The following is a 25,244-nucleotide window of genomic DNA, read 5'->3' as shown; positions in this document are numbered from 1 at the left end:
CAGATCTGTGCTTAGAAAATGGTGAGGATGGACTGGAGGAGGGTCAAAGTGGACTAAAAGGACTAGTGATAAGGCTTATGCCCCAGACACTAAGATGGAATCAAGAGATGTCAGCAGCAGAACTGACAGGACTGAAAACTGAACATAGTGGCTGTAAGGTAGGACTGAGCATGGCACTGCAGTCCCTGGCTTGCCCTTCTAGGCAAAAGGGTTGAGAGTACAGCAGAAGGGACAGGTCTGGGATGCGTTCAGTGCATGCGGAGCGTTTGAGTGACATTTACTGTGGGTGTTAGATGTAGAATCTGATGTTTGAAAAGAGGTCAGGGCTAGCGATTCCATGGCTGCCCAAGGGTGGTGCTTGGGGCCACAGGAACAACACCTACACCCCCACCTCACCCCCTTGTGAAGCCGGCAACTGATCCCATCAATGGCAGCAGCAGGAGACGCAGGCAAGTTTTGCTGTGGTAACTTGGGGTCACAGAGAACCCACAGAGGCCGTCAGATTACAGTGAGTTGAGGGCTTGAATTCAAGGTGGTGAGGCAGACGCTAACCAACGTGGCCAACTGTTTCAAAGAACAAGCTTATCACTGAAATATACCCAAGACCTTGATTGCAAATCCATCAGATAAAAGTGAGGAATTTGGAGACCACAGATTAAGGGCTCAGGTTTTAGTCTGTGTGTCAATATGACTCTCAGCAGAATAAGATTTGTCTTTCCTCACAGGATAGAAAAGGATTCTTCCACAAACACAAGGCTCTTCAGGATTGCTGCAGTTCTCACCCAAATGCCCAGGAGGTTCCCACATGGCCTTACGTGGTGACTTAAGAAATAAAGTTTAAAAAAAGGCATTTGGAACCGAGGTTCCTTTTCACAGAAGCCAATGATTAGTACTATGAACTTTGGAATTCTGCAGACACATCAACTCCCTCAGGAAAACTGCAACACCTCAGTGCAGTAAAGGGCTAAGTTCAGGAAAAGGATAGTTCTTGAGCCAATATTCCCGAAGCACAACAGAGGCCCCTGAGCCCTAAGCCCCAAGACCACTCAGCAAACAACATCTACCACCATTCAGAGGGAAGACAAACTGTATGGTGGGAACCCCACGCCACCAGGCTAAAGCATAGCCGCTCGGAGTTCACTTCTTCCTGTTGAGGAAGTAGAACCCTAGATTCACAAAACAAATAGCTGTCGATATAGGGAGCCAAGATGTCGGAATACAGACGCTTCCAGTAAGGCCTCTTTACAACAAAGACACGAAAAAACAAGTGAAACGAGCATATTTGTGATAAGCTGGGAGCCCTGAGCATCAAAGGCAAGCTTAGAAAATGAACTGAGGGGAAGGGGGAGGAAGAGACCGTTCAGAAGCAGAGAGGAGTTACTAGACCTGAATCAAGGGGAACCCTCAGGCACCATTCCCGGAGCGGGGGTAGCAACGGCAGGCTGGTACTGGCATTCGGCCGCAGTTTCCTCAGGGAGAAGCAGCCAGCCACACAGCCCACTCACACCTCCAGAATCTGAGGAGAATGGCACTCTTGGCAAAAGCTAAGTACTTGTGTATATTTTGATGCCCCCTCCTACCCGCAAACCGGCTTCGGCGGCTGAATTCCCTGGGCCTGAGATAGGCCCTGCTGAGCACCTAGAGCCATTCTCCCAGCCTTGGGGAAGGAAAAAATTTGCATTTGGGGGAAAAGATAACTTGCTAGCGCCACTACCCGGGGGAGCTCAGGACAGAAGAAGCTCCTGTCCAGGCATAAACCGTCTATGGACTTTGAGCACTTTTCCCTTCTACATGGATCTGTGTGGGCCTATGTCCGGAGAATAAGCCCTTGTTGGCAGACTCCAACCATTTCAGCTGTGTGGTGGTGAGGTGGGTGTTTGATGTTTGACATTGCTTTGCCTGTTAAACAAGGTCCCCACCTACCCACATCAGGGACCTATGGACTGGTAGCTCCACTCAGGTCACCCAGACACCCGCAACAGGGGTCCAAAGATAACTGGTACCTCCCAGTCCTTACAACCAAAAACTTTGGGTGGCCATGGTCTGTCTGCAGAACCCACGCACCTGTGTGCTCTAGGGAACAGGGACGCACTTTCCTCAGAGACACTCGAGGGTTGGTTCTCAGCCCCCTGCCTTGTTCAGAGCATGACCCCCTGCTGCAATCAGATACCGGTATATACGCCAATCACCCCTGCCCCTCTAAGACTGTAGGACAGAGCCTGTATGACACACTTGATGATCAGCTACCTCGAAACCTGAGCTGAATTCATACAAGAAAATTGAATGGACTCCTAGACTGATATACCTGATAACAGCTCTAGGCAGCAGGGGACAGGACACCAGAGCTCCAAAGGCAAAAATAAGCTAGCTCACTCAAGCAACCCATAGGGGTATACCAGAACAAAACAAAGCAAGAAACTATGACACAGTAAGCAAACATAAACTAATACAATAACTTATAGATGCCCTGGGGACAACAGTCAATATGAAGTCACATAAAGAAACAGACCATGATCACTTCAACAGGCTCTCAAAACAAAGAATCCAGGAATCTACTAGATGAAAGTGCATTCTTTGAATTACCAGATGCAGAATACAAAAGTCTAATATACAGAACTCTTCAAGACATCAGGAATGAAATGAGGCAATATGCAGAAGAAGCCAAGGAACACACAGATAAAGCAATTGAAGAAATTAGAAAGATTATTCAGGAACATAATGAAAAGTTTAATACACTGGAAAAATCCACAGACAGGCAGCAATCAGAAATTCAGAAGATTAACAATAAAATTACAGAAGTAGACAACTCAACAGAAAGTCAGAGGTGCAGAATTGAGCAAGTAGAAGCTAGAATTTCTGAACTCGAAGATAAATCACTTGGCACTAATATATTTGAAGAAAAATAAGATAAAAGAATTTTAAAACAATGAAGAAAACTTAAGAATCATGTGGGACTCTATCAAGAGAAATAACCTACGAGTGATTGGAGTACCAGAATAGGGAAGGATAACAGAAAATACAGAGAGAATTGCTGAAGACTTGTTGGCAAAAAACTTCCCTGATATCGTGAAAGATGAGAAGCTATCTATCCAAGATGGTTATCGAACTCCACATAAGGTAGATCTGAAACAAAAGTCACCAAGACATATTATAATCAAACTTACCAAAACCAAAGATAAAGAAAGAATTATAAGAGCAGCGAGGGATAAACGAAAAGTCACCTACAAAGGAGAGCCAATAAGAAGAACCTCGGACTACTCAGGAGAAACCATGCAAGCGAGAAGGCAATGGGATGAAATATTAAAAAAATCAAAGGAAAAAAATTGCCTGCCAAGAATCATATATCCATCAAAAGTATCTCTTAAATATGAAGGTGAAATTAAGGCATTCCAGATAAACACAAGTTTAGGGAATTCGTAAAAACCAAACCAAAACTACAAGAAATACTAAAGGGAGTTCTTTGGTTAGAAAATCAATAATATCAGGTATCAACCCAAGACTAGAACACTGGCCAGAGCAAGCAGAGGTCAACTGAGACAGGGAAATCCAAAAAAACAAAGCAAGATTATAAAAAAAAAAAAAAACTCAAAACAAGGTAACAGCGATGTTATTATATAAAAGACAACATTAGAATAATAAGGAGGAACTAAGAAATGTAATCGTACACCTTCCATATGGAGAGGAAGATACAGCAATACAAAGAAATAAAAGTTAGGTTTAAATTTAGAAAAACAGTGGTAAATAAATAATAAGGTAACCACAAAGGAGACAAACTATCCTACTCATCAAAATAAAATACAAGAAAAAAATACAGACTCAGCAGAAACAAAATCAACCACACCAAATATGAGGAAAGGACAATATATAATCTACTCAGCACATAAAATTAAGTGGGAAAAACAAACTGTCAACAACACACAAAAAAAGACATCAAAATGATAGCATTAAATTCATTCCTATCCATACTTACCCTGAATGTAAATGGACTAAATGCACCAATAAAGAGACAAAGAGTAGCAGAATGGATTAAAAAACAAGATCCATCTATATGCTGCCTTCAAGAGACACATCTTAGACTTAGAGACACAAATCAACTAAAACTCAAAGGATGGAAAAAATATATCAGGCAAACAATAATCAAAAAAGAGCAGGAGTGGCAATATTAATTTCTGACGAAATAGACTTTAAAGTTAAATCCATCAGAAAGGATAAAGAAGGACACTATATATATATTTTTTTATATAATGATTACAGGGACAATACACCAAGAAGATACAACCATAATAAATATTTATACACCCAATGACAGGGCTGCAAGATACATAAAACAAACTCTATCAGCATTGAAAAGTGAAATAGACAGCTCCACAATAATACCAGGAGACTTCAACACACCACTTTTGGTGAAGGACAGGACATCCTGAAAGAAGCTCAATAAAGACACAGAAGATCTAAATGCCGCAATCAACCAACTGGACCTCGTAGACATATACAGAACACTCCAACCAACAGCAACCAAGTATACTTTCTTTTCTAGTGCACATGGAACATTCTCTAGAATAGACCACATATTAAGTCATAAAGCAAGCCTTACCAGAATCCAAAACATTGAAATATTACAAAGCATCTTCTCTGACCATAAGGCCATAAAAGTGGAAATCAATAACGGGAAAAGCAGGGAAAAGAAATCAAACACTTAGAAACTGAACAATACCCTGCTCAAAAAAGACTGGATTATAGAACACATTAAGGATGGAATAAAGAAATTCAGAGACTCCAATGAGAAAGAAAACACTTCCTATCAGAACCTTTGGGACACAGCAAAAGCGGTGCTCAGAGGCCAATTTATATCAATAAATGCACACATGCAAAAAGAAGAAAGGGCCAAAATCAAAGAATTATCCCTACAACTTGAACAAATAGAAAGAGAGCAACAAAAGAAACCCACAGGCACCAGAAGAAAACTAATGATAAAAATTAGAGCTGAACTAAATGAAACAGAAAAAGAATTGAAAGAATTAACAAGATCAAAGCTGGTTTTTTTGAAAAAACCAACAAAATTGATAAACCACTGGCCATACTGAGAAAAGAAAAACAGGAGAGGAAGCAAATAACCCAAATAAGAAATGAGATGGGCGATATTACAACAGACTGAAATGAAATTAAAATGGTCATATCGGATTACTATGAAAAACTGCACTCTAACAAATTTGAAAACCTAGGAGAAATGGATAAATTCCTAGAAACAAACCACCTACCTAAACTAACACAAACAGAGGTAGAACAACTAAATAGATCCATAATGAAAGAAGAGATTGAAAGGGTAATCAAAAAACTTCCAATAAAAAAAAGCCCTGGTCCGGATGGCTTCACTGCAGAGTTCTACCAAACTTTCAGAGAAGAGTTAACACCACTACTACTAAAGGTATTTCGGAGCATAGAAAAGGATGGAATACTCCCAAACTCATTCAATGAAGCCACTATACCCCTGATACCAAAACCAGGTAAAGACACCACAAGAAAAAAAATTATAGACCTATATCCCTCATGAACGTAGATGCAAAAATTCTAGCCAATAGAATTCAACAACATATCAAAAAAATAATTCACCATGACCAAGTGGGATTCATACCAGGTATGCAGGGATGGTTCAACATTAGAAAAACAATTAATGTAATCTACCACATAAATAAAAGACAAGAATCACATGATTTTATCAATTGATGCAGAAAAGGCATTTGACAAAGTACAACACCCATTCATGATAAAAACTCTCAGCAAAATAGGAATAGAAGGAAAATTCCTCAACATAATAAAGGGCATTTATACAAAGCCAACAGCCAACATCACCCTAAATGGAGAGAGCCTGAAAGCATTCCCATTGAGATCAGGAACCAGACAAGGATGCCCTTCATCACCACTCTTAGTCAACATTGTGCTGGAACTCCTAGCCAGAGCAATTAAGGTTAGATAAAGAAATAAAGGGCATCCAGATTGGCAAGGAAGAAGTAAAAGTATCTCTATTTGCAGATGACATGATCTTATACACAGAAAACCCTAAGGAATCCTCAAAAAAAAACTACTGAAACTAATAGAAGAGTTCAGCAGAGTGTCGGGATACAAGATAAACATACAAAAATCAGCTGGATTCCTCTACACTAACAAAAAGAACATTGAAGAGGAAATCACCAAATCAATGCCATTTACAGTAGCCCCCAAGAAGATAAAATACTTAGGAATAAATCTTACCAGAGATGCCCAATGACATTCTTTAATGAGATGGAGAAAAAAATCACCAACTTCATATGAAGGGAAAGAGGCCCCGGATAAATAAGGCATTATTGAAAAAGAAGAACAAAGTGGGAGTCCTCACTTAACCTGATTTTAGAACCTATTATACCGCCACAGTAGGTACTGGTACAACAGACACAAAGACCAATACAACAGATATGAGAATCCAGACATAAATCCATCCACATATGAGCAGTTGATTTTTGACAAAGGCCCCAAAACAGTAAAATGGGAAAGACAGTCTTTTTAACAAATGGTGCTGGCATAACTGGATGACCATCTGCAAAAAAATGAAACAAGACCCATAACTCACTCCATGCACAAAAATGAGCCCAACATGGATCAAAGACCTAAATATAAAATGTAAAACGATAAAGATAATGGAAGAAAAAATAGGGACGTTAGGAGCCCTAATACATAGCATAAACAGTATTGAAAAAATTATTAAGAATGCAGAATAAAAACTAGATAACTGGGACCTCATAGAAATTAAACAGCTATACTCATCCAAGGACTTCACCAAAAGAGTAAAAAGACTACCTACAGACTGGGAAAAAGTTTTTAGCTATGACATTTCCAATCAGTGTCTGATCTCTAAAATCTATATGATACTGCAAAAACTCAACTACAAAAAGACAAATAACCCAATTAAAAAATGGGCAAAAGATATGAATAGACACTTCACTAAAGAAGACATTCAGGTAGCTAACAGATATATGCGGCAATGTTCTCGATCTTTAGCCATTACAGAAATGCAGATCAAAACTACAATGAGATTTCATTTTACTCCAAGGGTGGCATTAATCCAAAAAACACAAAATAATAAATGTTGGAGAGGTTGTGGAGATATTGGAACACTTATACACTGCTGGTGGGAATGTCAAATGGTATAACCACTTTGGAAATTGATTTGGCACTTCCTTAAAAAGCTAGAAATAGAACTAGCATACGATCCAGCAATCCCACTCCTCAGAATATATCCTAGAGAAATAAGAGCCTTTACAGGAACAGATATAGGCACACCCATGTTTATTGCAGCCCTGTTTACAATACCAAAAACATGGAAGCAACCAAGGTGCCCATCAACGGATGAATGGATAAACAAATTATGGTATATTCACACGATGGAATACTACGCATAGATAAAGAACAGTGAGGAATCTGTGAAACGTTTCATAACACAGAGCAACCTGGAAGGCATTATGCTGAGTGAAATTAATCAGCTGGAAAAGGACAAATATTGTATAAGACCACTATTATAAGAAATCAAGGAATAGTTTAAACTGAGAAGAAAATGTTCTTTTGTGGTTATGAGAGTGGGGAGGATAGGAGGCTGGGAGGGGGGTATTCACTAATTAGTTGGTAGATAAGAACTACTTTAGGTGAAGGGAAAGACAACACACAATACAGGGGAGGTCAGCACAACTGGACTAAACCAAAAGCAAAGAAGTTTCCCAAATAAACTGAATGCTTCGAAGGCCAGTGTAGCAGGGGCAGGGGTTTGGGGACCATGATTTCAGGGGACTTCTCAGTCAACTGGCATAATAAAATCTATTAAGGAAACACTCTGCATCCCACTTTGAAGAGTGGCATCTGGGGTCTTAAATGCTAGCAAGCAGCCACCTAAGATGCACCAATTGGTCTCAACCCACCTGGATCAAAGAAGAATGAAGAACACCAAGGTCACAAGGTAATTACGAGCCCAAGACACAGAAAGGGCCACATGAACCAAAGACTACATCATCCTGAGATCAGAAGAACTAGATGGTGCCCAGCTACAACCAATGACTGCCCTGACAGGGAACTCAACAAGAACCCCTGAGGGAGCAGGAGAGCAGTGGGATGCAGACCCCAAATTCACATAAAAAGACTAGACTTAATGGTCTGAGTGAGATTGGAAAGACTCCAGTGGTCATGGTCCCTAGACCTTCTGTTGGCCTAGGACAGGAACCATTCCCGAAGAAAACTCTTCAGACACGGATTGGACTGGACAATGGGTTGGAGAGGGATGCTGGTGAGTAGCGAGCTTCATGGATCAGGTGGACACTTGAGACTATGTTGACATCTCCTGCCTGGAGGGGGGATGAGAGGGTAGAGGGGGTTAGAAGCTGTTGAAATGGACTCGAAAAGAGAGAGTGGAGGGAGAGAGCAGGCTGTCTCATTAGGGGAAGAGTAATTGGGAGTGTGTACCAAGGTGTATGTAAGTTGTTATGTGAGAGGCTTGATTTGTAAACTTTCACTTAAAGCACGATTAAAAAAAAAAAAGATACATAAATGACCAAGAGTGTATTTTTAAATTTTGGGGAAAAAATAAATAAATAGTTGTCTCCAGGCATATGCAGTGGCTTTTTGTTTAAATACACATACCTAGTCTGGTCCTGATGAGAAAAACTAAGGTTTACAAATGAAGAGGCCTGATGTCTCACTTAAAATAAACAAAGCCTGCATAGGGACCTAAAGTCAGTAGTAAGAGAGCCAAGGATTTTCCCTCTCTCATCTTCCTTCCTTCCTGGACATAGTTTCTCTCGCATTCGTTCCAATCAGAAACTCTTCGAAGCCAGACTGATGCTGGTACTTAACCCTCCCAACTACAGATCAAGTGGAGGAGAGAGGGTACCAGCTCTGAAGGGGGAGGGTACCAGGAACAGCCTCCAGGTGATTAGAGCTGTTCTGCACTCCAGTGACATCTGTTAAATTCTCTTTCCATGCTGGTTTAGTGAAAAGGCAGGAATAGGGACAGGGGAAGGGACTGGGAAAATCTCTTCTAGAAAGGAGGGCAGAGGCTTTCCTGCCCCAGCTCTCCTGTGTGCCCCTAGCACAGTGATCAGAATGCGGTGAGCAAGGGTAAGTAAAGAAAGCCTCAGGAAGAAATCCCCAGGAGGATCACAGTATGCCAGCTGTAGTAAATCACTATTCTCTTTCACAACACTGACCTTAACACATCTTATAAAAAGTACCCAACTCCCTAGTTTCTGCACCCTCAATTCCTAGTCTAGGTCCAAAGCACTCCTCAAGGAAGGCAGCGCTTTGGAGAGATTGTGGCACTGCATGTGAACATACAGTACTGTTGTCCTCACTGACATGCTACACAAGTAACAGAGCAAGAGACAGAAAGGAGAGACTTGTTGAAAGCCACTCTGATAGTGGTGACTGAGCATGGAAACAAATTCCACTGCCCAGACAGGGTTCCTTCTACCATGCAGGAAGGAAGTGCCTGGGGTCAGCAGAGCTCAGCCTCACTAGATCAAGGCCTCAATCCTTCCTTATACCCTGAGCAAGTGAGTCAACATACCTTTTTTTTTTTTATTATTATTATTGTACTTTAAGTGAAAGCTTACAAATCAAGTCAGTCTCTCATAAAAAAATTTACATACACCTTGCTATATACACCTACTTGCTCTCCCCCTAAAGAGACAGCACACGCCTTCTCTCCATTTTCTATTTTCCTGTCCATTTGGCCAGCTTCTGACCCTCTCTGCCCTCTCATCTCCCCTCCAGACAGGAGCTGCCTACATAGTCTCATGTGTCTACTTGATCCAAGAAGCTCACTCCTCACCAGTATCATTTTCTATCCCATAGTCCTGCCCGATCCCTGTCTGAAGAGCTGGCTTTGGGAATGGCTCCTTCCCTGGGTTCACAGAAGGTCTAAGGACCATGACCTTCAGGGTCTTTCTAGTCTCAGTCAGACCATTAAGTCTGGTCTTTTTATGAGAATTTGAGGTCTGTATCCCACTGCTCTCCTTCTCCCTCAGGGGTTCTCTGTTGTGTTCCCTGTGAGGGCAGTCATCGGTTGTAGCCGGGCACTATCTAGTTCTTCTGGTCTCAGGATGATGTAGTCTTTAGTTTATGTCACCCTTTCTGTCTCTCAGGCTCATAATTACCATGTGTCCTTGGTGTTCTTCATTCTTCTTTGCTCCCTGTGGGTTGAGACCAATTGATGCATCTTAGATGGCTGCTTGATAGCATTTAAGAGCCCAGACGCCACTCTCCAAAGTAGGATGCAGAATGGTTTCTTAACAGGTTTTATTATGCCAATGGACCTAGATATCCCCCGAAACTATCGTCCCCAAACCCCTGGCCCTGCTGCGGTGGCCTTCGAAGCGTTCAGTTTATTCGGAAAACTTCTTTGCATTTGATTTAGTCCAGCTGTGCTGACCTCTCCTGTATTGTGTGTTCTCTTTCCCTTCACCTAAAAGAGTTCTTGTCTACTAATTAGTGAACACTCATCTCCCTCCTGCCCTCCCTCCTCTCCTAACCATCAAAGAATATCTTCTTCTCTGTTTAAACTATTTCTCAACTTCTTATAATAGTGATCTCATATAATATTTGCCCTTTTGCACCTAATTTCACTCACCATAATGCCTTCCAGATTCCTCCATGTTATGAAATGTTTCATGGATTCATGGTTCTTTATTGATGTGTAGTATTCCATTGTGTGAACATACCATAATATCTTTATCCCTTCATCTGTTGATGGGCACCTTTGTTGCTTCTGTATTTTTGCTATTGTAAACAATGCTGGAATAAACACAGGTGTGCATATATCTGTTCATGTAAAGGCTCTTACTTCTCTAGGATATATTCCAAGGAGTGGGATTTCTGGATCCTATGGTAGTTCTCTTTCTAGCTTTTTAAGGAAGCGCCAAATCGATTTCCAAAGTGGTTGTACCATTTGACATTCCCACCAGCAGTATATAAGTGTTCCAGTCTCTCCACAACCTCTCCGACATTTATTTTGTGTTTTTCAGATTAATGCCACCCTTGTTGGAGTGAGATGGAATCTCATTGTAGTTTTGATTTGCATTACTCTAACAGCTAATGATCATGAGCACTTCCTCATGTATCTGTTAGCTACCTGAATGTCTTCTTTAGTGAAGTGCCTGTTCATATCCTTTGCTCATATTTAAATTGGGTTATTTGTCTTTTTGTTGTTGAGTTTTTGCAGTATCATGTAGATTTTAGAGATCAGACACTGATCGGAAATGTCATAGCTGAAAACTTATTCCCAGTCTGTAGGTAATCTTTTTACTCTTTTGTTGAAGTCTTTGGATGGGCATAGGTGTTTGATTTTTAGGAGCTTCCAGTTATCTAGTTTCTCTTCTGGTGTTTGTGCATTGTTAGTAATGTTTTGTACACTGTTTATGCCATGTATTAGGGCTCCTAGGGTTGTCCCTATTTTTTTCTCCCATGATCTTTATCAGTTTAGATTTTGTATTTAGGTCTTTGATCCATTTTGAGTTAGTTTTTGTGCATGGTGTGAGGTATGGGTCTTGTTTCACTTTTTTGCAGATGGATCTCCAGTTATGCCAGCACCGATTGTTAAAGAGACTGTCTTTTTCCCATTTAACAGACTTTGGGCCTTTGTCAAATATCAGCTGCCCATATGTGGATGGATTTATGACTGGATTCTCAATTCTGTTCCACTGGTCTATATATCTGTTGTTGTACCAGTACCAGGCTGTTTTGAGTATGGTGGCAGTATAATAGATTCTAAAATCAGGAAGAGTAAGGCCTCCCATTTTGTTCTCCTTTTTCAGTAATGCCTTATTTATCCGGGGCCTCCTTCCCTTCCATATGAAGTTGGTGATTTGTTTCTCCATCTCATTGAAAAACATCATTGGAATTTGGATCCAAATTGCGTTGTATGTATAGATTGCTTTTGGTAGAATAAACATTTTTACGATGTTAAGCCTTCCTATCCATGAGCAAGGTGTATTTTTCTACTTATGCAGGTTTTTTACATCTCTGGTGAGATTTATTCCTAAGTATTTTATCTTCTTGGGGGCTACTGTAAATGGAATTGATTTGGTGATTTCCTCTTCAATGTTCTTTTTGTTGGTGTAGAGGAATCCAAGTGATTTTTGTATGTTTATCTTGTATCCTGATACTCTGCTGAACTCTTCTATTAGTTTCAGTAGTATTCTTGAGGGTTTTCTGTGTACAAGATCATGTCATCTGTAAATAGAGATATTTTTACTTCTTCCTTACCACTCTGGATGCCCTTTATTTCTTCATCTAGCCTAATTGCTCTGGCTAGAACCTCCAGCACAATATTGAATAAGAGTGGTGATAAAGGGCATCCTTGTCTGGTTCCCAATCTCAATGGGAATGCTTTCAGGCTCTCTCCATTTAGGGTGATGTTGGCTGTTGGCTTTGTATAAATGCCCTTTATTATGTTGAGGAATTTTCCTTCTATTCCTATTTTGCTGAGAGTTTTTATCATGAATGGGTGTTGCACTTTGTCAAATGCCTTTTCTGCATCAATTGATAAAATCATGTGATTCTTGTCTTTTGTTTTATGTGGTGGATTATATTAATTGTTTTTCTAATGTTGAACCATCCCTGCATACCTGGTATGAATCCCACTTGGCCATGGTGAAATATTTGTGTGTGTGTGTGTGTGTGTGTAAAATCAAATTCTACGTTATTTACTTAAGTTTTTTTTTTTAATTAACTTTTATTGAGCTTCAAGTGAACGTTTACATATCAAGTCAGTCTGTCACATATAAGTTTATATACATCTTACTCCATACTCCCACTTGCTCTCCCCCTAATGAGTCAGCCCTTCCAGTCTCTCCTTTCGTGACAATTTTGCCAGCTTCCAACTCTCTCTATCCTCCCATCCCCCCTCCAGACAGGAGATGCCAACACAGTCTCAAGTGTCCACCTGATATAATTAGCTCACTCTTCATCAGCATCTCTCTTCTACCCACTGTCCAGTCCCTTTCATGTCTGATGAGTTGTCTTCGGGGATGGTTCCTGTCCTGTGCCAACAGAAGATTTGGGGACCACGACCGCCGGGATTCCTCTAGTCTCAGTCAGACCATTAAGTATGGTCTTTTTATGAGAATTTGGGGTCTGCATCCCACTGATCTCCTGCTCCCTCAGGGGTTCTCTGTTGTGCTCCCTGTCAGGGCAGTCATCGATTGTGGCCAGGCACCAACTAGTTCTTCTGGTCTCAGGATGATGTAGGTCTGTGGTCCATGTGGCCCCCTCTGTCTCTTGGGCTCTTAGTTGTCGTGTGACCTTGGTGTTCTTCATTTTCCTTTGCTCCAGGTGGGCTGAGACCAACTGATGCATCTTAGATGGCCGCTTGTTAGCATTTAAGACCCCAGACGCCACATTTCAAAGTGGGATGCAGAATGTTTTCATAATAGAATTATTTTGCCAATTGACTTAGAAGTCCCCTTAACCATGGTCCCCAAACCCCCGCCCTTGCTCCGCTGACCTTTGAAGCATTCATTTTATCCCGGAAACTTCTTTGCTTTTGGTCCAGTCCAATTGAGCTGACCTTGCATGTATTGAGTATTGTCCTTCCCTTCACCTAAAGCAGTTCTTATCTACTAATTAATCAATAAAAAACCCTCTCCTCCCTCCATCCCTCCCCTCCTCGTAACCACAAAGTCTGTGTTCTTCTCAGTTTATACTATTTCTCAAGATCTTATAATAGTGGTCTTATACAATATTTGTCCTTTTGCCTCTGACTAATTTCGCTCAGCATAATGCCTTCCAGGTTCCTCCATGTTATGAAATGTTTCACACATCCGTCATTGTTCTTTATCGATGCGTAGTATTCCATTGTGTGAATATACCACAATTTATTTACCCATTCATCCGTTGATGGACTCCTTGGTTGCTTCCAGCTTTTTGCTATTGTAAACAGAGCTGCAATAAACATGGGTGTACATATATCTGTTTGTGTGAAGGCTCTTGTTTCTCTAGGGTATATTCCGAGGAGTGGGATTTCTGGGTTGTATGGTAGTTCTATTTCTAACTGTTTAAGATAATGCCAGATAGATTTCCAAAGTGGTTGTACCATTTTCCATTCCCACCAGCAGTGTATAAGAGTTCCAATCTCTCCGCAGCCTCTCCAACATTTATTATTTTGTGTTTTTTTGGATTAATGCCAGCCTTGTTGGAGTGAGATGGAATCTCATCGTGGTTTGAATTTGCATTTCTCTCATGGCTAATGATCGAGAGCATTTTCTCATGTATCTGTTAGCTGCCTGAATATCTTCTTTAGTGAAGTGCTTGTTCATATCCTTTGCCCACTTCTTGATTGGGTTGTTGCCTTTTTGAGGTTGAATTTTGACAAATCATATAGATTTTAGAGATCAGGCGCTGGTCGGAGATGTCATAGCTGAAAATTCTTTCCCAGTCTGTAGGTGGTCTTTTTACTCTTTTGGTGAAGTCTTTAGATGAGCACAGGTGTTTGATTTTTAGGAGCTCCCAGTTATCTGGTTTCTCTTCGTCATTGTTGGTAATGTTTTGTATTCTGTTTATGCCTTGTATTAGGGCTCCTAAGGTTGTCCCTATTTTTTCTTCCATGATCTTTATCGTTTTAGTCTTTGTTTAGGACTTTGATCCACTTGGAGTTCGTTTTTGTGCTTGGTGTGAGGTATGGGTCCTGTTTCATTTTTTTGCAAATGGATATCCAGTTATGCCAGCACCATTTGTTAAAAAGACTATCTTTTCCCCAATTAACTGACACTGGGCCTTTGTCAAATATCAGCTGCTCATATGTGGATGGATTTATATCTGGGTTCTCAATTCTGTTCCACTGGTCTATGTGCCTGTTGTTGTACCAATACCAGGCTGTTTTGACTACTGTGGCTGTATAACAGGTTCTGAAATCAGGTGGAGTGAGGCCTCCCACTTTCTTCTTCTTTTTCAGTAATACTTTACTTATCCGAGGCTTCTTTCCCTTCCACATGAGGTTGGTGATTTGTTTCTCTATCACATTAAAAAATGACATTGGAATTTGGATCGGAAGTGCATTGTATGTATAGATGGCTTTTGGTAGAATAGACATTTTTACTATGTTAAGTCTTCCTATCCGTGAGCAAGGTATGTTTTTCCACTTAAGTATGTCCTTTTTAATTTCTTGTAGTAGAGCTTTGTAGTTTTCTTTGTATAGGTCTTTTACATCCTTGGTAAGATTTATTCCTAAGTATTTTATCTTCTTGGGGGCTACCGTGAATAGTATTGATTTGGTTATTTCCTCTTCGATGTTCTTTTTGTTGATGTAGAGGAATCCAAGAGATTTTTGTATGTTTATCCTATAACCTGAGACTCTGCCAAACTCGTCTATTAGTTTCAGTAGTTTTCTGGAGGATTCCTTAGGGTTTTCTGTGTATAACATCATGTCATCTGCAAATAGAGATAATTTTACTTCCTCCTTTCCAATCCGGATGCCCTTTATTTCTTTGTCTAGCCTAATTGCTCTGGCTAGGACTTCTAGCACAATGTTGAATAAGAGCGGTGATAAAGGGCATCCCTGTCTGGTTCCCGTTCTCAAGGGGAATGCTTTCAGGTTCCCTCCATTTAGAGTGATGTTGGCTGTTGGCTTTGTATAGATGCTCTTTATTATGTTGAGGAATTTTCCTTCAATTCCTATTTTGGTGAGAGTTTTTATCATAAATGGGTGTTGGACTTTGTCAAATGCCTTTTCTGCATCAATTGATAAGATCATGTGGTTTTTGTCTTTTGTTTTATTTATGTGGTGGATTACAGTAATGGTTTTTCTAATATTAAGCCAGCCTTGCATACCTGGTATAAATCCCACTTGGTCGTGGTGAATTATTTTTTTGATATGTTGTTGAATTCTATTGGCTAGAATTTTGTTGAGAATTTTTGAATCTACGTTCTTTTTTTGTGGTGCCTTTACCTGGTTTTGGTATCAAGGATATGGTGGCGTCATAGAATGAGTTTGGGAGTATTCCGTCCTTTTCTATGCTCCGAAATACCTTTAGTAGTAGTGGTGTTAACTCTTCCCTGAACGTTTGATAAAACTCTGCAGTGAAGCCATCTGGGCCGGGGCTTTTTTTCTTGGGAGCTTTTTAACTACCTTTTGAATCTCTTCTTTTGTTATGGGTTTATTTATTTGTTCTATCTCTGTTTGTGTTAGTTTAGGTAGGCTGTATGTTTCTAGAAATTCATCCATTTTTCCTAGGTTTTCAAATTTGTTAGTGTACAATTTTTCATAGTCATCTGATATGATTCTTTTAATTTCAGTTGGGTCTCTCGTGATATTGCCCATGTCATTGCTTATTCAGGTTATTTGCTTCTTCCCCTGTTATTCTTTGGTCACTCTGGCCCGTGGCTTATCAATTTTGTTAATTTTTTTGAAGGAACCAGCTTTTGGTCTGTTAACTCAATTGTTTTTCTGTTCTCTATTTCATTTAATTTGCTCTAATTTTTATTATTTGCTTCCTTCTCGTGCCTGAGGGTTTCTTTTGTTGCCTCCTTTCTATTTGTTCAAGTTGTAGGCGTAATTCTTTGATTTTGGCCCTTCTTTTTTTATGTGTGCACTGATTGATATAAATTGGCCTCTAAGCACTGACTTAGCTGTGTCCCAAAGGTTCTGACGGGAAGTGTTTTCATCCTTATTGGGTTCTATGAATGTCTTTATTCCATCCTTAATGTCTTCTATAACCCAGTCATCTTTGAGCAGGGTATCGTACAGTTTCCAAGTGTTTGATTTCTTTTCTCTGCTTTTTCTGTTATTGATTTTTAGTTTTATGGCCTTACGTTCAGAGAAGATGCTGTGTAACATTTCAATGTTTTGGGTTCTCCTAAGGCTTGCTTTATGACCTAATATGTGGTTTATTCTGGAGAATGCTCCATGTGTATTAGAAAAGAAAGTACACTTGGCTACCACTGGGTTGAGTGTTCTGTATATGTCTATGAGGTCAAGTTGGTTGATTGTGGCATTTAGAGCTTGCATGTCTTTACTGAACTTCTTTCTGGATGTTCTGTCCTTCACCGAAAGCGGTGTGTTGAAGTCTCCTACTATAATTGTGGAGCTATCTCACTGTTCAATGCTGTTGGAGTTTATGTGCCCTGTCCCTGCGTGCATATTTAATATGGTTACATCCTCCTGGTATATTGTCCCTTTAATCATTATACAGTGTCCTTCCTTATCCTTTGTGGTGGATTTAACTTTAAAGTCTATTTTGTCAGAAATTAATATTGCCACTCCTGCTTTTTTTTGATTGTTGTTTGCTTAATATTTTTTTTCCATCCTTTGAGTTTTCGTTTGTTCATGTCTCTAAGTCTAAGGTGTGTCTCTTGTAGATGGATTGTGTTTTCTTATCCATTCTGTCACTCTCTCTTTATTGGTGTCTTTAGTCCATTTACATTCAACCTAATTATGGATAGGTACGAGTTTGGTGCTGTCATTTTGATGTCTTTTTTGTGTGTTGTTGACAGTTGCTTTTTCCCACTTAATTTTTTGTGCTGAGTAGTTTATCTTTATATATTGTCTTTTCCTTTTATTCGTTGTTGTTGATTTTGTTTCTGCTGAGCCTCTATTTTTTTCTTGTATTTTATTTTGATGAATAGGATTGTTAGTCTCCTTTGTGGTTACCTTAATATTTACTCCTACTTTTCTAAATTTAAACCTAACTTTTATTTCTTTATATTGCCTTATCTTCCTCTCCATAGGAAAGATCTAGGACTACATTTTTTTGTCCCTCTTTATTGTTTTAATGTTATCTTTTACATAATGACACTGCTGTTTCTCTGTTTCGAGCGTTTTTTAAATCTTCATTTATTTTTGTGATTTCCCTATCTGGGTTGACATCTGATTGCCCTGTCCAGTGTTCTAGTATTAGATTAATATCTGATATTATTGATTTTCGAACCAAAGAACTCCTTTTAGTATTTCTTGTTGTTTTGGTTTGGTTTTTACGAATTCCCTAAGCTTCTGTTTATCTGGATATGTCCTAATTTCACCTTCATATTTGAAAGACAGTTTTGCTGGATATACGGTTCTTTGCTGGCAATTTTTTTCCTTCAGTGCTTTGTATAAGTTATCCCACTGCCTTCTTGCCTACATGGTTTCTGCTGAGTAGTCCGAGCTTATTCTTATTGACTCTCCTTCGTAGGTGACTTTTTGTTTATCCCTAGGTGTTCTTAAAATTCTCTCTTTATCTTTGGTTTTGGCAAGTTTGATTATGCCTTGGTGACATCCTTTTGAGATGTACCTTATGTGGGTTTCGATGACTATGTTGGACAAATATCTTCTCATCTTCCACAATAAAAAAAAAAAAAAAGAATACTCTGCCAACAAATCTTCAACAATTCTCTGTGTATCTTCTGTTATCCCTCTCTGTTCTGGCACTCCAATCACTCATAGGTTATTTCTCTTGATAGAGTCCCACCTGATTCTTGGAGTTTCTTCATTTTTTAAAAATTCTTTTATCTGATTTTTCTTCAAATATATTCGTGCCAAATGCTGAGTCTTCAATCTCACCAATTCTGCCTTCCACTTGCTCAATTTTGCTCCTCTGACTTTCTATTGAATTGTCTAATTCTGTAATTTTATTACTAATCTTCTGAATTTCTAATTGCTGTCTTCTTATGGATTCTTGCAGCTTAACAAATTTTTCAGTACGTTCCTGAATAACCTTTTTAATTTCTTCAACTGCTCTATCTGTGGGTTCCTTGGCTTGTTCTGTGCATTGCCTGATCTCCTTCCTAATGTCATTCCTGATGTCTTGAAGAATTCTCTGTATTAGTCTTTTGTATTCCACATTTGGCAATTCCAGGAAGGCACCTTCATCCAGAAAATCCCGATTCTTTGTTTTGAGAACTTGTTGAAGTGATCATGGTCTGCTTGTTTATGTGATTTGATATTGACTGTTGTCTCTGAGCCATCCAAAAGTTATTGTTTTAGTTTATGTTTGCTTACTGTACCCTAGCTTCTTGCTTTGTTTTGTTTTGATATGCCCAAATAGGTTGCTTGAGTGAGCTAGCTTGATTATTTTCACCTTTGAAACTCTAACATCCTGTCACTAGTTGGCTAGAGCTGTTATCAGGTATATGAGCCTAGGTGTTCATTCACTTTTCTTGTATGGATTCAGCTCAGGTGTCCAGGTAGTTGGTCATCAAGTGTGTGGTACAGGCTCTGTCCTACAGTCTTAGAAGGGTAGGGGTGATTGGTGTAGATACAGGTATCTGGTTGCAGCAGGGGTCACGCTCTGAACAAGGCAAGGGCTGAGAACCATCCCCCGAGTGTCTGTGAGGAAAGTGTATCCTTGTTCCCTAGAGCACACAGGTGGGTGGGTTCTGCAGACGGACCATGGGCACCCAATGCTTTTGGCTGTAAGGACTGGGATGTACCAGTTATCACTGGACCCTTGTCATGGGTGACTGGGTGACGTGAGTGGTGCCACCAGTCCTTAGACCCCTGATGTGGGTAGGTGAGGACCCTGTTTAATAGCCAACATGGTGTCAAACATCAAACACCCACCTCTCCGCCGCACAGCTGAAGCAGTTGCAGTGTACCAACAGGGGCCTATTCTCCTGAAATAGGCCCACACAGGTCCATGCAGAGGGGAAAGGTATTCAAAGTCCATGGACCATTTATGCCTGGTCAGGAGCCGCTTTTGTCCTGAGCTCCCCAGCTTAGTGGAGCCGGCAGATTATCTATACCCCGAATTGTGAATTTACTCCTTCTCCAAGGCTGGGAGAACATCTCAGGACACTCAGCTGGGCCTATCTCAGGCTCAGGGAAATCGATAGCCACTGAAGCCAGGTTGGGGGCCAGGGGTGCAGTAAAATATATGCAAGTACTTAGCTTTTGCCAAGAGCGCCGGTCTTTTCTGGTTCCAGATATGTGAGTAGGCTGTGTGGCTGGCTGTTTCTTCCTGAGGAAACTGCAGCCATACACTACCACCAGCCCACCGCAGTCACTCCCAGGAATGGTGCCTGAGGGTTCCTGGCAATTCAGGTCTGGCAACTCCTCTCCGCTTCTGAACTGTCTCTCCCTCACCCTGCTGCTCAGTCCATTTTCTGACTTTGCCTTTGATGTTCAGGGCTCCTAGCTTGTCATAAATATAATTGTCTCACTTGTTTTTTAGGGTCTTTGTTATAAGAGGGATCGCCGGAAGCATCTGACTACTCCACCTTCCTGTCGCCTCACCTGAGTCAACACACCTTTAATGAGGACCTCTTCTGAAGGGCCTATCTTCTTAAACCTCCGTCCCAAGTACAACGTGGGTGCCAGTGCTCACTGCTCTAGTCTAGATTGTCTTTGATCACTCCAGTTGTCAGCCCCTTGAGGCAAGGTACCATTTCTCAGATTTCTAGAACGGCCTTGACACCCAGCAAAGTACTGAGTTCAGGGGAGGCATTCAATGTTTGTTAACAATGAACAAAAGGTGGTCTGGCTCTCCTGTGTTTATTTGCTGCAAGGCAACAATCTCAAAAGCTCAGAAATTTTCAAGCAGCAGGAAGAGGCCAGACTGGTGATTAAACCAGAGCCAGGCTCTTTGGGCACCTGTGTAATCGTCCTCAAGAAGGAAGGAAGACCAAGGTCTTAGGTCTGTTTAGGCCTTACAGATTGTTATTGAACTCCAAAGCAAGGTCTTCCACAGCTGCCAGGCCTGACCCCATCTGTTGGGGAGGACGGGGGCCAAGGAGCAGGGGGCAAGGATGGATCCTGAAACAACTTCCTGACCACAGAGGCCCGATCTGTGGATGTCTCTCAGGCAGGGACCCACAGGCACCTGGCCATCCCCAACACCATTCCACATGATTTTTCACAAAGCTTCATAATGTTTTACCTGCAAAGATCTTTACATTCTGCTCCCATGTTCTGAAAGACTCAACAAAATGAAGTAGGTAATAATCTCTCAGTAATCTAAGAAGTTATGTAACCATCATGAGGCAAGCAAAAATACCATGGAAGAAATTCTGTCACTTTAGACAAGGACTCCTGAACAAGGACCTCTGCAGCCTTAGGGAGAACTATATGATTTTCCTTTCTGAAACAGGGAAACTGACATGGGACTCAGTAATTCCACTTCCAGAAATAAGACTACAAAACCACTTCCACAACTCTTCAGAGAGGGATTGGACTAGACAATGGGATAGAAAATGATACTGGTGAAGAATGAGCTTCTTAGATCAAACAGACACATGAGACTATGTGGGCAGCTCCTGTCTGGAGGGGAGACGAGAGGGCAGAAGGGGTCAGAAGCTGGCCGAATGGACACGAAAAGAGAGAGTGGAGGGAAGGAGTGTGCTGTTTCATTAAGGGGAGAGCAATTAGGAGTATATAGCAAGGTGTATATAAATTTTTGTATGAGAGACTGACTTGATTTGTAAACTTTCATTGAAAGCACACACACACACACAAAAACACTTCCACAAGTCCACAAAGATGTATGTATACAAGAAAGTTCATGACAGCACTCTTTAAAATAATGAATAATTGGCAACAACACAAAAATCCATCAATAAGAGACTAATTAAATAAACTAATATATAATTATATAATGGAATACTCTGCAGCTGTTGAAAAGAATGCAGTAAATCATATATACTGGCAAGAAAAGAAAGATATCAGTCACTGGGCAATTATATCGAGTGGTTATGTGCCAGAATCCATGACCCTGATGGACCGTCAAGTAGTTTAAAAGAGTATGTAAAGAGCATGCCCAATGATGGATTTAAAAAAAAAAAAATTTATAGACATGTTTATAAAAAAAGATATTTTTTTGAAAGAATACAAGAGAAACCATTAACAGTGATTGTCTCTGGGGTGTGGGAATGTGAGGGGGACAGGTAGAAGGAAGGAAGACTTGTACGTCTCACTTTACATACTTCTGTACTGTCTCTATATTTTAAAAATCATCACCACATATTATAGTTTTAAAAGTTACTTTAATAGAAATATTAGAAATGTATATTTAGTATATGCATAAGAAAAACCTGGAGGAATATATACCAAAATATTATTGTGATTGTGTCTAGAAGCCACTGTCTGCATTATTGATTCCTGTGATGTTTTAACTTTTAAGAATATCATTTATTATAATCAAAACTGTTACACTTTCTTTTTAGAATAGAGTCACTCTAGGGTCCTACTCTTCCTTTAAGGACACTGCTCTGCATAGTAAGGGTTAGTGAGCAGAGACGTCCCTCTATCTTAGAGCTGAAAGTAGAGGAAAAGTTCAAAAGCCTGCTGTGTCCTCATTTTACTGTGACCCAAACTCCATGTAAGATATCCTATCCTCTGCTCATCCTGTCACTCTGGCAATGTACCTGTAGTTCTCCTTCCATACTCCCAACTTTCAACCCTCAAGTATTTAATGAGTTCCTGCTATGGGCCAGGAACTTTGTCAGGGCTGTGACAGACAAAAAGAAGGTAGCCATAGTCTCTGCTCTCAAGGAACTTACGGTCCAGATGGTTCCACACCAAGAGTCCCTTGATCCATTACTCTTATAATAACTTGAGAAGCCACTTCAAGCCCTCTGAAAGATCTTCCCCCCAGCAAATGAAAACACCACATTTTTCTCCCTTAGCATAACATGAGACACCATGGCAACAGAGGAATACACCAAGAATTAGCTCAGTGATGAACTAGCCAACACAAACCAGCTTAATACTCACTGAGTAAGATTCTTGGAAGGAAAGGGAGTTCAAATAAATAAGTTTCTCTCCAGCTCTCAACAATTGCTTCCCTTTTCCAGGGCTATACTTCCCAAATTTTTTCATGCCGCATTACACGCAGAGAATGATACTGTTATACAGCACCCTGAGGTCAATGGAGTCAGCTGTTCTCAGCTACCCAGAGGCTTAAGGATCAACACTTTGTCATACTAAACCCCATTTGGGAAACCCTGGTGGTGTAGTGGTTAAGTGCTACAGCTGCTAACCAAAAGGTTGGCAGTTTGAATCCATCAGGTGTTCCTTGGAAACTCTATGGGGCAGTTCTGCTCTGTCCTACAGAGTCACTATGAGTTGCAATCAACTCGAGGGCAATGGGTTTTTTATACCCCACTTATGTCAAACAGTTGGGAAAGTCTGAAGAGGATCAAAGTTGCCCATATAACATGCTCATGCTTATAAAGTAAAACAGAAGGTCAAACCAAAGTCTTGCTCATTTAACTATGAACTCGTCCCTGACAGAGAACCCCAACATCTATTTCAGATTCCATGGACACTAGGAATTGCAAGAGCATTCCGTTCCAGGTGCCAGGCAAACCTGAGGGAGGTAAGGCACAACTCTAGCTCACTGTCAGAGGCAAACAGGTTTCCTGGAGGCTGCACTTTCTCCAGCTCATTTATACAACTTATCAAGCACAGGAACTGCAATTAAGACCTGGACAATGTACTTTTTCAGCAAACTCCAGTGGGTCAGCATTCCAAATCTCTTCTAGGAGAATGGTCAACTCCAACTGCCCTGCAGTTTTGTCAGAGTTTTCCTTGATGACCAGAAATGACCTAAAGGAAGTCACATAATACAAGGTAGCTAGCTTCCTATATGCAGCTCAGTAGGAAGAGTAAACAGGCTCATTAAGGTGAGACCTCCTTTTGACAGGGACACACTCTGGGAAGAGTAATCATTAGTAATAGCAGTGGCTTCCATTTACTGAGTCCCAACTGTACTAAGCATCTTGCATGCACTATCTCAAAACTCACTGCAACCTCATGAAAGGAATGATTATCGTCGTTTTGTAATGAGGAAACTAAGACTCAAAGAGTCTCAAGAACCCATAAAAGCCAGGAATTGAATTCACGTCTCTCTGACCCTAAAGCCCATGCTTCTAACCACCAAACCATACTGCAACCCCAAGGTATAGGCAGTGAGATTGCAACAGGAGTCCACAGGCACAGCTAGCCCTTCTCACTAGACAAAGGAGAGGACACTACTTTCTGAGGCAACGACAAAGATTTTCAACCTGGGCACAGTAAAGTCAACTAGGGAGCTTCCTGCTCCAGATATTCTCTATCAGAATCTCAGGGAGTGTATTTGTATTGTAAAAAAGTCCCCCAAGAAATTTTAGACCGTCGAGGTTAAAAAGGCTATGCCTCCTACCAAACTCATGGGAAATACAGACATACTCAACACACATGCACACAATACACATTTTCTGTGCTCCTCTCAGATGTAACAATAGACTCAAACATAGCAACAATTGTAAGGACAGTGCAGAGCTGGGTAACTTCATTTTGTTATACAAACTGTGAGTCAGAACCAACTCAATGGCACGTAACAACATTTCAAATCCTGGCCCCTAATAGGTGCTCAATAAGGCAGCTAAGTCTTCTGAAGTCCATTCTTAAAACAGCAACTTATCCCAGTTTATTCAGCAAACATTTCTGAAGCACTTACTTTATGCCAGATACAAAGCTAGAAATTCAGACGCGGGCAGAAGACAGTCACGATCCCCAGCCTCAAAAGGCTTACCATTATGTGACACAATTGAAATACTCAACATTAGCAGCATGGATAACGTACAGAGAAGTCAATGATTAAGTGTGGGGCGAGGAAGGCTTTTCCAAGGAATTCACATCTGGGGTGGATCTTAAAGGACAGATGTAAGTTTCCCACACTGGTGGGTGGGGATGGAATGGAAGGAAGAGTATTACAAACTGAGAAAACTGCATATCTAAAGATTAAGGGTATTAAACCACAGTCTAACAGAACCATAAACAGACTGCAAAAGTGTCCAGGTGCTGACTGCAAGGGTAGGCCTCTACCAGGTTATCAAAAGCCCTGAATGCCTGACCAAGAAGCTTAGCGTTTATCCTGTAGGCATCAATGAGCCAGTTTTAGGCAGTGGAGAATTTATTCAGATTTTCAGGTGGGAATTATCACTTCCCAGCTTCATACGGAGGGACCAGTGTGAGGGGCGGGGCTTCCTCTTGCAGGCACAGGAATGACAGGCTTGCGGGGCAGGCGACTCAGAGAGACTCAGGCCTGCTTTTTTCCAGCCTGTACAAGGAAGCAGTCAGCTGTCTCGCCGGCACCTGACGTTCGGTCGCAAAAGAAGGACGTGGAGCAGGCGCGGGATGCGAGAAGGCAGTGAGGGCAAGCGAGTTAATTCACTCTGACCGGGCAGCTGAACAGCAGACCCACACGGCCCCAGAGACGCGCTACCCAGGGCAGCAGTACATTTCGAGCCCAGACCAGCCTCGGACACCGGCCACCCCGAGC

At 41.0% G+C, this 25,244-nt stretch overlaps 1 protein-coding gene across 3 annotated transcripts in view; it reads right to left on the bottom strand.

Annotated features, from left to right (window-relative positions):
• Window positions 1-25,244, bottom strand: part of PSKH1 (protein serine kinase H1) — a 47,385-nt gene that overhangs the window by 21,855 nt on the left and 286 nt on the right. The gene's annotated exons all lie outside the window — the stretch shown is intronic.

Source organism: Elephas maximus, chromosome 21, assembly GCF_024166365.1.
Source record: "Elephas maximus indicus isolate mEleMax1 chromosome 21, mEleMax1 primary haplotype, whole genome shotgun sequence".
Taxonomy (NCBI): domain Eukaryota; kingdom Metazoa; phylum Chordata; class Mammalia; order Proboscidea; family Elephantidae; genus Elephas; species Elephas maximus.
This window is presented reverse-complemented; position numbering and strand designations above follow the sequence as displayed.